This window comes from Nicotiana tomentosiformis, chromosome 5 (assembly GCF_000390325.3).
Source record: "Nicotiana tomentosiformis chromosome 5, ASM39032v3, whole genome shotgun sequence".
Lineage (NCBI taxonomy): Eukaryota > Viridiplantae > Streptophyta > Magnoliopsida > Solanales > Solanaceae > Nicotiana > Nicotiana tomentosiformis.
The window spans coordinates 105,742,871-105,753,540 of NC_090816.1; the positions used below are offsets into that span (position 1 = coordinate 105,742,871).

The 10,670-nt window shown below is 38.1% G+C and overlaps 1 non-coding gene across 1 annotated transcript; it reads left to right on the forward strand.

The window, feature by feature from the left end:
- The first annotated feature begins 8,123 nt into the window (after positions 1–8,123).
- On the forward strand, positions 8,124–8,230 carry LOC117274768 (small nucleolar RNA R71). Its single transcript, XR_004505007.1, has one exon. It is a non-coding gene; the product is annotated as a small nucleolar RNA R71 (small nucleolar RNA).
- The last annotated feature ends 2,440 nt before the right edge of the window (positions 8,231–10,670 follow it).

The following is a 10,670-nucleotide window of genomic DNA, read 5'->3' on the forward strand; positions in this document are numbered from 1 at the left end:
CCTACTGTGGAACCACCTGCATCCATTTAAATATGTAGCGCCCCCGGTAAAAGGGACGTTAGTACTGTCGAATAGCACTAGTATGTATAACTAAACACCCTCTCAATAGAATGACAAAGAATACAAACAAGATTATCATAATATCAATGAAAGCATTAATCAACATCAAACCTCAATTTAGGATCAAGACAGTGTTCAAATTAATTTCTATATCTCACATTGGGAGATTTTTAGTATCGATATACCATTGTCCACAATACCATTATTCACAATACCGTTATCCACAAAATCAGTACCACCGTACTCTTAGCACGGAGTCCGATCACGACCCGATCGGCTAGGCCATCTCATTAGAGACATCAACCACAATTTCTCTCAATATCAATACCACCGTCTTTAACACGAAGTCCGATCACGACCCGATCGACTAGGCCATCTATTAGGGACATCGACCACAATCACAATTTCAATTACAATTTCCAGCACAATCACCACCATATGTGCGGCATGGTGTCCGATCACGACCCGACCGGCTAGGCCGTCTTATTTGAGACATCAACTTTTTTTATATCAATCATCGCATTTCATTTTACTTTCACATCTTTTCATTTCATTGGCACTAATGGCCATAATTATAAGATCATTCTTGGCACGTTGGCCATATTCAGTATTTCATGCTCACCTTATCAATTTCAAATATCATTATCATCATCAACAACAAGTACAATTCAAATCAAGGTGTGTAGTACACATGTGAGCAATTGAGAGTCTAAGGAACATAGAGATATTTCGGAAAATTTGGCATAATAGCCTTCATTTGAACTTAACTTAAAGTCAAAACATTATTAATGCACAGCTCGTATTTTAACACATCTTGATTGATAACATAACATGAATAAAGCATTAGGATACTTGTTGAATATATATCTTTCAACCCAATCTTACTCGGAATGGACAGTCTCATAATGAATCACTCGGGACTTACATAATTTACATGAATATCGTGGGATTCAATTCTAAGAGAAGAATTTAGCCAACATACCTCGCTTGAGCTTCCTTAAACTCTAAAATGTTCCGGAATTCTTAGCAACTTCAATCTATTGTAGAAATATAATAAATTGAATCAAAATTTGAAAGATGATCATGGTTCTAGCTCACTTGAGTATTTTATCAAACACTAGGTGTGCATAAGGTTTCAATGTCCTTTTTATGAAGGATTACATCATCCCACAACCCAATCTTTATCATTTTTAGCTCAACAATCTTCCTACACCCTTTGATAACATATGCATGTAAAATAAACAACTCTCATTCCCAAAAATTATCTTGCTAGTTACCCATTTTCAGAAGATTTCGAAATTAGGGTTTAGGGTGTAGATTCTTACCACTAGGATGAAGACCTAGTGAGTTTCCTTTCTTATTCTTCCAAAACTTGGGCAAGAATTGAAGGACAAATATTGGAGAACACCTTCTCACTCTAGGGCACCCTCTCTCACTCTAAAATGTCAGATAATAGCTCCAAAATGACCCAAAGAGTGCATTTAACGAAATAGGGTCGGATTTTAAAAATCCAAAAATGGAGCTCCGGAACAAAGTATACGATCGCATAACCGATATGCGGACCGCATATCGGTCGCATAGTTGGTTACAAAATAGCCAAAAGAATTGTCTGTGTATGCGGTCACTATGCGGTCCGCATAACTGTTATGTGATCGCATAATGCACTGCATAATGGTTATGCAGTCGCATAGTCGGCAGTCGGCCGCATAGTTGCTTCCAACTGACCCAATTAACTGCCTCCCTCTGCGGCCATTATGCGGTCCGCAGAGTGGTTCTACGGTCGCATAATGGACCGCAAAAATGCTCTTTTTCGCCAAAAATTTTTCTTTACGTTTCGGTGCATTGTTCAACCCAAAAATTCCGAGTACAATCCTCAAACACGTAAGCCTAGTACGGCACCATGAAACATTATTTTCCTTGCATATTTTATCGGGCTTTACACTTAAGTACTTTGAAATTTTTCGGGGTGTTACAGAAACCCTCTACCTTACCACTGTCGTTGGCATCTCTATCACTGTTAGTTACCTCTCTGATACTTTCGCAAAACTTCTACTTGTATTTTGTCATTTTCTATCCACATCCTTATATAGATAATTTATTCTATGTATTTCAGTTTGGTAGGAATTAACTGTTCTCATTTTACTTTCGTTTTTAGCTTTGCGTTTGTTTGATATTCATTTTGTAATAATAGGAATTAGGTTTAATTCTACTTCATTTGCCTTTTACTATATTGCTTGTGATGGGAATTGATTATGAATCATTTGAATATTCTATATTACTTTAGGTGCTGCTTATAGAGGATAAATTTAAGAAACCTATTCAATGTTTGATAAAATGTCACACAGAGATATGTTTACTTGGATAATAATGATTAATGTGTATCATATTTTACTAGTAGTTCTATGAATATTTGAAAGGACAAACATCATTTTTTTTCAAACATTTGTAGGTTGAGAAGTTTTAATTTATGTGACCCTGAGTTAGATTAGTATCATTTAAAAAGTTTTAAAGATGAAAGCTCCGAGAGATAGGTCTGCCAATGGGGCGGTGCCAGTGCGGGGCGGTATGAGTTTAGACATACGAGGGGTGGGTTTGTACATGCGCGGGTGCGGGGCTGACGAGCGCAAAACACAACATGAAATTAATGCTCGCTAGCCAAAGATAGTATAGTTTAATTATCGTCTTCTCAAGGATTAGATTTAAACAATGTTCAAGTAATTTCTAGCATAACATTATTCAGGATGGTTAACACTTTAGTTGAAATGATTAACAACTAAAATTAACTATGAAAACTAAAATCAGTAACAGCTGATCGCAGAAAGATAAGAGTTGAGCAATACTGAAATAATCAATGGGAGAAATAAGGGCCGTGACTAGATAGGTGCAAGGTAGCTATTTGGAATCCAACTCTAGTTTAACTCACTCTAAAGTTCTAATAATTCTCACGAATTCACTCGATGATTAGTTCAAACATGTAGCCAAAACTCCTCTCTCGATTAAATCTTAACTCTACGAAGTGAACTAATATAAGCACTGTGAAAATATGCAAGCATGTGTTAATGGATTAGTCTTCAGGAAAACGTCTCTCGAATATTCTCCTAACTGGATTTAACCAATAATTCAACAAGCTCTTTCAATTACTTAAAAGAATCGCTGAATTAAACCAAACACAATAATGCAAAGATAATCACCAAAATATTCCTCTTTCGATTAAATAAATTGGTGTAGTAATTAGAGTGCGAAATATAGTTAAAAATGCGAGTTCCTAGCTTATCATCAACACCCCACACTTAAACAATTGTTCATCCCTGAGCAATCAAACTACATTTCACATAGAGTCTTTCATCAAATAACTCACCTAACCCATCATGCCAAGAATATTTAAAGCAGACTAAGCACCATAACGTAACATCCTAGCCTCAAGACTCGAATCAAAAGCATCAAGTATTTTTCATAACCTGCTCACTTACTCTAACACAGAGGCCAAAGACCGTACCTTTTCTTTGCAAATCGTGTATCCTCACACCAAAGATAGAGAGTAGTTCCACACATAATAAAATTCAAGAACAAATAGGAATTCAAGATAAAAAGAATTCACTCACTCTCAGAATTAAAATTCATGTGCCACAGAAGACGCACCATAGGCTTTTCCGTAGTGTAATACTCTACTAATTGAGCTCATTCAGTCAAAGATCAAGTAGGACTGTATTTTGGTTGTAATGTAGGCTGCGGGACGGGTAGGATACATATAGATAATTGTGACTACACCTCACTAAGCACTTTAATACATATACATTAACATGTCAACCCCACACTTATGTTGAACTAAACCCCAATCTTCACACATAATAGCATCAAGCTCCAAATATCTTTAAGCACAAATAAGATGAGAACTACCCCCAACAAGGAATCATAATTTTTTTCTTTCTAATACATATACAAAATTTTTTTCTCTTTTCAAAGATCTGATTTTTTTCTCAAGCAACTTCATTTTTTCTTCCTTCTTCGGGTACACCCCACACTTGTTGTCACGGCCTAAAATTCGACTAGTCGTGATGGCACCAAATCCAACCCACTAGGTAAGCTAGTTTAACAATAATCCAATTTCAAATGAGATTTACTGAGGAAAAAAATGATGAAATAACTGAACTTTTATATAACTTTCCAAGGACTGGTAGTACAAGTTACGAGCTTCTAAGATTTAGAGTTTACAATGCTGGTATGAAATAAATACATTATCTGTTCGAAATATACATAAATAGATTTATAAATCTAAATCTACCAAGAACAAGAGGCAGTTATAACCGGGACACATGTACATCTTCAATGCCAGCTCCTGCCATACACAACAATATCATCTCCAAGATCTGCACACAAGGTACAGAAGTGTAGTATGAGTACAACCAACCCCATGTACTCATAAGTAACAAACCTAACCTTAGGTTGAAAGCAGTGACGAGCTTGGACAATGGTCAGAGTCCAACACCAATAGCCAAGAACAACTCATAACATTATAATAAAGCAGTACAAGAAATAAATCAAAGATATGATGCTTATCTCGTTCACAATTACCGAAAAATAGGCATGCTTTTTAGGTAAAACAGTAAAACCCAAATCTTTCACCAAACCAAAATGTGAGTAAATAAAAAAACTATGATTTTTTCCAAAAACTTTCAACAACAGATAAGATATTTCAATCTCAGATAGCATAAGGAAAGTACATCTTTATGCCTACATGTCAATGTGCATGTGAAGTCATAAATGTCACAAAACCATGTAGCATGAGGAAATACATCTCTATGCATGTATGCCAAGTATGCATGTCAAATGCAATGCCTCACAATGATGAACTCGTGTACTCACACTCTTAGAGTACTCAATCTCACTGTCTCGCACTCCTACTTATCACGCTCAATCACTCAGCACACTCGGTCACTCAGCACTGTACGGTACCTGTGCCCACTGCTGCTATATCAGACTCTGGAGGGGCGGATCCTACCCAAGCACTAATATAAAGCCAATATGGCATGCTGCAGCGTGCATCCCGATCCCATCAATAATAATAAATCCTATAAAGCATGTTGCGACGTGTAGTCCGATCCATATAATAATACTATATATAAAGCCAATATGGCATGTTGCGGTGCAACCCCATCCCATCATGAATCAATAAAACCTACTGCAGCGTGCAGCCCGATCCCATAAATATCACTTACAATCCGGCCCTCAGGGCCCAACTCATTCATCAATCTCTCAGTCTCTCGGGCTTACAAATGTCATGCCAATCAGCCCAAAAAATAATAACACGATGTGACAACAATTGATAATAGAGACTGAGATATGATATGAAAATGAATGAATATGATTGAGTATGTAATTACAATTTAAGCAAATAACTCAACAATATGAATGACCTCGATGGGCCTCAACAAAATAAACATATAGCCTAAATATGATTTCTAACATGATTCACAACTCATATAATCAAACAAGTAGGGAGAACATGGAGGTAGCAGGAAATAACAGCAAAATAAATTCGGTCATAGTCTACTAGTTGACTAAAATCATGATTTCCTCGGTGCACACCCACACGCTCGTCACCTAGCATGTGTTTCACCTCAATACATCTCTTATAACATAGTTTCCAAGGTTAAATACCCTCAAATCCAAGTTTAGATGTGTTACTTGTCTCAAACAAGTTGAATCCAATACTGAGCAAGCCAAACAATACTTTAGAAAAGCCATCCCGTGTGTATCGACCTCCGAACGGCTCGAAACTAGCCAAAAGTAACTCAAGAACATCAAATAATACCAAAAGAGACAAACCCAATCGATAAAGGTTGAATCTTTAATCAAAATCCCAAAGTCAATCAAAAAGTCAAACCAAGGTCCGCACCTCGGAACCCGACAAAACTCACAAAATCTGATAACTCATTCAATTACGAGTCCAACCATACTAGTTTCACTCAAATCCGACTCCGAATCGATGTTCAAAACTCAAAAATTTACTTTATGAAATTTTATACAAAACCCCCCAATTTTTCTTTTGAAATCATCAATAAAATGCCAAAAATGAAGATGGAATCACAGAATAAAATCAAGACCGAGTAGAAAATACTTACCCCATTCCATGTGGTGAAAATTGCCTCAAAATCGCCTCAATCCGAGCCCATCAAAACTCCAATCCGATGTCAAATACTAAAAAGTCAAACTTGATCAACTCTTCCAACTTAAAGCTTACTAGTTGAGAATCATTCTTCCAAATCAATTCTGAATCACCTTAAAACCAAAACCGACGATTCACACAAGTCATAATACATCATATGAAGCTACTCAAGACTTCAAATAGCCGAACGGAATGCAAATGCTCAAAACAACTGGTCGAATCGTTACACTTGCCATGCTTACTCTCTCCAGCTCGCTCTTTTAGGCCCCTCACCTTGAATTCAGAGTGTGCAATCAACTCGTCTCTAGGTGCGCCCATTGCTCCCTCCATCTTGAAAATCACCTTTTCTTCTCCCACTCTAAGCATGAACTGTGTTTCCTGAATGTCCAGAATAGCTCTGGAAGTAGCCAAGACAGATCTCCCTAAAATCATAGAGATCTCCCTATTCTCTTTCATGTTCATAACAATGAACACAAACTTATCCACCTGAACTAGCACATCTTTCACTATTCCTTCAGGTATGATTGTGGCATGATCCACCAACTGCAAAGACACATGTATCGATCTGATTTCTCCAATCTCTCCCTCCAATTTTCTTAAAATAGACAAAGACATAAGATTAATAGAAGTACCCAAATCACACAAAGATTTTTCAAACTTAGTACTTGCTAAAGAGCAAGGTATAGTAAAACTCCCCGGATCTCCACACTTTTGAGGGAGTTTATTTTGAAGAATGACACTACAATGCTTTGTGAGCTTGACAACCGATGTCTCTTCCACTTTTCGCTTGTTGGACAATGTCTCCTTCAGAAACTTAGCATAGACTGGCATATGTGAAAGCACCTCTATGAAAGGTATGTTCACATGCACCTGCTTGAGCACATCTAGGAAGCGCCCAAATTGTTTGTCCAGCTTCTCTCTTCTCTGCTTCTGAGGGAAAAGTAGAGAAGGCATGTATTTACTTTCATCAGTCTCCTCATTCATTGAATTCCCATATTTCTTCTTCTTCTGAGCTCTAGTCTTCCCCTTTTTCTTCAGACCATTATCTACCATCACTTCACCTTCTTGAATGTTGTTATTTTTATGCTCCTCCATAATCTCTACCTGTCCTTTAATCAACTCATCATTTTGTTTTGCCATGGTGTCCTTCAATACGTGCCCCAGTTCTCAAAAATACCGCATTTATTGTTTCTTTTGGATTTTTTCAGTATCAATGGGAGAGTTCCTGAAACCCTCTCAGACAATAGATTCGCAAGTTGTCCCACCCGTCTCTCCAAGTTCCGGATGGCCGTGTCATGAGTTTCAAGTGTCTCATTTGTCTTAATGATAAATGCATTCATTAGATCTTCCATGTTAGTCTGGTTGGACTATTAAGGTTGGTACTGCTACCTTTGCTGATTTAGAAAACCTGGAGCTCCTTGTCTCCGGGATCTGGAGTTATTTTATTGCCATGCATTCACACTCCCACCGGGTGAACTCCACAAAAATCCGGGTGGCCCATGGAGTTAAAATTATTGCCACTTTGCTAGTTGCCTCTATCAAAGCTCCCCACAGCATTTACCACTTCATTTGTAGTCGAGACCTGACACTCATGCGTTAGATGACCCATTCCACAAAACTCACAAACTGAGGATGACTTGCTTTGGACCCTGGCTAAGGTTAACTTTCTTATCTCTCTGGCCATGGTGTCTAGCTGGGCTTGCACTGATGTGCTAGAGTCTACTTGGTGAACCCCAACTGGTTTTCTTCTATCATTACCCTCTGTGGGCCATTTGTTAGCATCTTCGGAGAGCTCATCAAGAATTGCAAAAATCTCCTTGGGAGTCTTCTTCATTAAAGGACCTCCACCTGTAGTACTCAGAGTTCGTCGTGAGGAAGGTGTTGCATCCACATTTCGATTCCATTATGCTGACACTTTCTTACTATCTCTTTGAATCTTTCCCAAGCTTCGAAGACCGTTTCAGTATCCTTCTGGCAGAAGTTTTGGATTTCCCTTCTGAATTTCACTATTTTGCAGCTGAGAAGTACTTGTCAAGGAACTATTTAGTCATATCTTCCCATGTACTGATCGACCCATTTGGTAAGCTTCGAATCCAGTGCTTTGCATCATCCTTCAGTGAAAAGAGGAATGCCCGTAAGTAGACTGCATCTTTAGACACTCTATTGTACTGGAAGGTGTTCATGATTTCCTCAAAATCTATCAAGTGAGTGTTATGATCTTCTGTCACGACCCAAAATCTAACAATGGTCGTGATGGCGCATATCGTGTTACAAGGCAAGTCTACTTTCCAAAATATTACTACTAAACCGATTATAAGAATTTAATAAAATATTTCAACGTTTAAATTTTTCATAAACTAAATCAACTCTAAATATAATATAGAAAAATACGGAAACGAACCCCAAACATCAGGGTGTCACTAAGTCATGAGCATCTAAAACTATGAAACAAGATATATAAGTTGTCTAACTATCCAAAAGAAGAAATGACAAAAGGAGTAACAAGGTCCTGCGGACGCTAGCAGCTACCTTGCAATCTCCACAGATAGTCGGCCTGAGCTCAACGATCGCCGCGCTCTAACTCACCTGGATCTGCACATAAAGTGCAGGGTGTAGTATGAGTACAACCACCTTAGCAAGTAACAGAAATAACTAAGGAGTTGAGCAGTAGTGACGAGCTAAGTAAAACAGTCCAATTATTTATTTTCACAATTAAAAAAATAAACGAAAATAAACAGGTAAATTCCATAACTCATTAAATGCCACAAAGAAATTTAACAGATAAATGCAGCAACAACACAAATAAATACAACCTCACAGCAGTATCACTCCATCACTCATCACTCGCACTCAGCACTCAATGCTCAACACTCTGCGCTCACTGGGAGTGTGTACATACTCCGGAGGGGCTCCCAAAGCCCAAGAGCTAAGCACAGACAACTCACGTGCCATCATATCAATACCTGGATCTGCACGGTCAACTCACGTGCTACGCGAACAACTCACGCGCTATGGTATCAATACCTGGACCCGCACGATCAACTCACATGCTACGCGGATAACTCACACGCTATGGTATTAATATCCTCACAACCAAGCCCTCAGCCTCACTCAGTCATGTACCTCTCCAGCCTCACAATGCACCACCAAAAAGGGGACACAACCCACATCAAGTATTACAACATATCAGCAAAATAATAGAGACTGAGGTAAACATATAAAATAATTTCTATGACTGAGTACAAATAATGTGAGCATGAATAAAGCCTAAGCATGATCTCTAACATGAAGGCAGACAAGTTCAACAACAAGTAACTCCGTAAACATAGATGATGGCCATGAGGCCTCACGGGATGGACCAAGTCTCAATCCCTCGAGTTATACACCTACACGCCCGTCACCTAGCGTGTGTATCACCTCAAAACAGTCACACAATATCAAATTCTCCGGGTTTATACCCTCAAAACCAGAGTTAAAACTGTTACTTACCTTAACAGCGTAAAATCCTACTCCAGGATACCCTCGTCTCTGGACTCGGTCTCCAAAAGCTCCAAATCTAACCATAATCAGATTAATACCATCAACATAGGCTAACGAATCGAATTCCATAATAAAAACTACAAAATATGCCAAAAATCCGAAATCGGCCAAAACTCTGCCCCCGGGCCCACATCTCGAAATCAGTCAAAAATGGCAGAATAATAAACCTCGTCCTCTCCCGAGTCTAACCATATAAAATTCATCAAAATCGGACTTCGTTTGGTCCCTCAAATCCTCACTTAAACTCTAAAAAACTCAAACCCTAACTCCCTCAATTTTACTTTGAAATCATCAATCAAATCCCAAAAACGAAGATGGATTCATGAAATATAACCAAACCTGAGTAGAGAACACCTATCCCAATCCTTATGGTGAAAATTGTCTCCAAAATCGCCCAAATCCGAGCTCCCCAACTCAAAATATGACCGAATGAACAAACCCTTGTTTTATATATTTTTTTGCCAGCTATTTTGCCTCGTTTCTCGTGCCAAATGATCCCGAAACTCACTTTTTTATGCCTCCAATGGATTTCTTGTAAAAGTATAGTCAAGTTAGGCTTTTGAATCACTCAATTTGACCTTATAATGAAGGAGATATGTAGGTTTTAATATTTGCAAATCGTGCAGATTTTTAAATACGCCGTCAGTGGCAATTTCGTAATTAATCTGAAAAATCTGGCAACCTAATTCTTAGTAAAATGACCATAAAATCCTCATACGATGTCCAAATTTAACGATTCTTTTTGATACGGGTCCGTAATTACAATACGAATCTAATGCTTTAATCAAAAAAGAAATCGGAGCTTATTTCTTCAATATGATATCATTTATGCTTGAAGAAATGACGTCGAAACATAAGAAAAACGAGCGCAACACAACCCAAACCTATCCAAAACTCACCCGAA